Source organism: Zalophus californianus, chromosome 7 (assembly GCF_009762305.2).
Source record: "Zalophus californianus isolate mZalCal1 chromosome 7, mZalCal1.pri.v2, whole genome shotgun sequence".
Taxonomy (NCBI): Eukaryota; Metazoa; Chordata; class Mammalia; order Carnivora; family Otariidae; genus Zalophus; species Zalophus californianus.
Window position 1 is genome coordinate 46,810,030 of NC_045601.1, and position 2,803 is coordinate 46,812,832.

Below are 2,803 nucleotides of genomic sequence, written 5' to 3' on the forward strand. Positions count from 1 at the left end.
TGGGCAACCAGTTTTGTAAAATGTGCATTCACAAGAAAAAAACTGAAAAGACAATTTCCATAACATATTATGAAGGGACTGTAGTTTAAGGCAAATGGAAAATAATAGGATAGAAATGTGTCAAAAATTAGTAATTTGCTACAAACTGGACATTTGTATCAGTGCTATATGAATGGAGAGGCCTTTGTATTTCTGACATGTAACTATCCTTCCATGACAGCCGAATATCTGGGAACACTTAAAATTTAAGATGATTCAAAAGACATATTTTTACATACAAATGATCAGTAAATAATGGGAACATACAGTATGTTCAACATATTCCTTGAAGTGTTTACGAATTCATTCAATTGATCATTTAATAACTATTAATTCAGTGCATACTATATTCAAAGCACCATGCCTATGAAGGAATGTCCATGCATGTCTCTCGGGGAGTTTTATAAATCTGTTGAGGTAATAAAATATAGATACATAAGCCTCTCACTAGGCATCCTCATGAGAGTAACATTGTTGTTAAACCCTGTGTGGCAATCCCTGATGCACTGCTGTGATATCCAGGGAAGACATGGAGATCTGGAAATCCAACCACTTCCTTAAAATCATTCAACTTTTTTTATTTTAAGATTTATTTATGAGAAAGAGAGAGCGTGCACGTGAGTGGGGGAGGGGCAGAGGGAGAGAATCTTCAAGCAGATTCCACACTGAGTGGGAAGCCGGACTCAGGGCTCTGTCTCACTACCCATGAGATCATGACCTGAGCCAAAACCAAGAGTTGGACGCTTAACCAATGAGTCACCCAGGTGTCCCCAGATCATCTAACTTTTCAATGATTATCCAAGATGCTTCATTGTGGGAGTAGACAACAGGGCTCCAAGCAGATGCAGCAGGTTGGGATGTCCCTTCTTGGGAAAGCTGTGGTGCTACAGGCAAGAACAGCATGATTTCCAAGGCCATCTGAGGGCATCTGTAGACCATCTCAGCTCTGGAGAGACTGTCACCTCATATCCAGGGGGATGTGGGCTTTGTGTTCACCAAGAAGGACCTCACTGAGATCGGGGTCATGCTGCTGGACAATAAGGTGCCAGCAGCTGCCCATGCTGGTGTCATAACCCCACAGGAAGTCAATGTACCAGCCCAGAACACTCATATGGTGCTAAAGAAGTCCTCCTCCTTCCAGGTCTTACAAATCATCATTCCTAAATCTCCAGGGGAACCACTGAAATACTGAGTGATGTGCAATTGATTACTGGAGACAAAGTGGGAGCCAGCAAAGCCATACTGCTGAACATCTCCCTCTTCTCCTTTGGGCTGATCATCCAGCAGGCGTTTGATAATGGCCCCATGTACAACCCTGAAGTGCTTGGCATCATCACAGAAGAAACTGCATTCTTAGTTCCTGGAGGGTTCTTGCCATGTTGCTAGTGTATATTTGCAGACTGATTGTCCCATTGTTACATTAGTACCCTGTTCTATTACCAGTGGATACAAATGGGTTCTGCCTTTGTGGAAGCTGATTATACATGCTCACCTGCTGAAAAGGTCAAGGCCTTCTTGGCTGCTACTCTGGTGGCAGCCATTCCTGTGGCGACTGCCACCACAGCTGCTCCCGCTATTGCTCTGCAGCTGCTGCCCCAGGCAAGGTTGAAACAAAACAAGAGTCAGAGGAATCCCGCGAGGCTATGGGATTTGGTCTCTTTGACTGATCACCAAAAAAGCAACCAACTCATCCAACTTATTTATGAGACAAGGAAATAAAGGCTTACTTCTCTTTGAGAAAATAAAGTATGGATGTATAAGTAGTACAAGGCAATATATGAGAATAATTAGATCACACATTTAGGAACTGATACAACAATAAAGCAAAGATCCTCTGAGGAAAAGTAGTTTAAAGTAGAGAGTTGAAGAAAGAGTTGTGGAAGATTTTATTAACCATTCAGGTAGGGCAAGAGCACACAGGACCTTGGCAAAGTGGTTAAAAGGGATTTTTCTCGGGGCGCCGGGGTCACTCAGTCAGTTAAGCATCTGACTTTTCAATTTGGCTCAGTTCATGATCTCAGGATTGTGAGATAGAGCCCCACGTTGGGCTGTGTGCTGGGTGTGGAGCCAGCTTAAGATTCTCTCTCTCTCCTTCTCCCTCTGCCCCTCCCCCACCACTTTAATTTAAAAAAAAAATTTTTTTTTAATTTAAAAAAATTTTAAATTAAAAAAAATTTTCTTGGAGAAATAAACCTTCCTTAATAGTTGTGTAAAAAGATGTAATTTTTTTTCATTAAAATAGAAATATTTTCAAAAGTTAGATAAACAGAAAAATTAGCTTTCTAAAACAAGGTTCTTATTTCTGGGAGAATTCACTTTAAATACCAAAAATATTAAGAATATAATTATATCTGTTTAAAGGATAAGTAAAAGCTGTAATTGAAAGTCACATGCTGTGGAGAGAGGTTTTTTCTTTACTCTTTATAAGAAAAAAAGATATAAGAATGTTTCCAAGATGATAAGAAAAGTTTCCCATTGGGAAAAGAGAGGGGGCTTTGTTGTTTCTTCTACAGAAAATTGAAAGAGCAGAAGTTGAGTTGATATTGAATTCTTTCACTAAAATTTGACTGTAACTCATACCTCTGTCCTGGCCCTGGGTAAAGAATTAAAGATCAGATAGAATCCTCATAGTCTGTTAATTGAGGTCCAGAAATCATTCAAATAAAAATTCAAGTAAACGATGAAATTGTGTTTGTGTTTTGTGGAAGATTGCTCTGTCAAAGGAAGCCAGGTCAAGACTGGAGGCAAGGATAGCAGTAAAATT

At 39.9% G+C, this 2,803-nt stretch overlaps 1 pseudogene; it reads left to right on the top strand.

The window, feature by feature from the left end:
- The first annotated feature begins 541 nt into the window (after nt 1-541).
- LOC113927873 lies at nt 542-1,706 on the top strand (annotated as a pseudogene).
- The last annotated feature ends 1,097 nt before the right edge of the window (nt 1,707-2,803 follow it).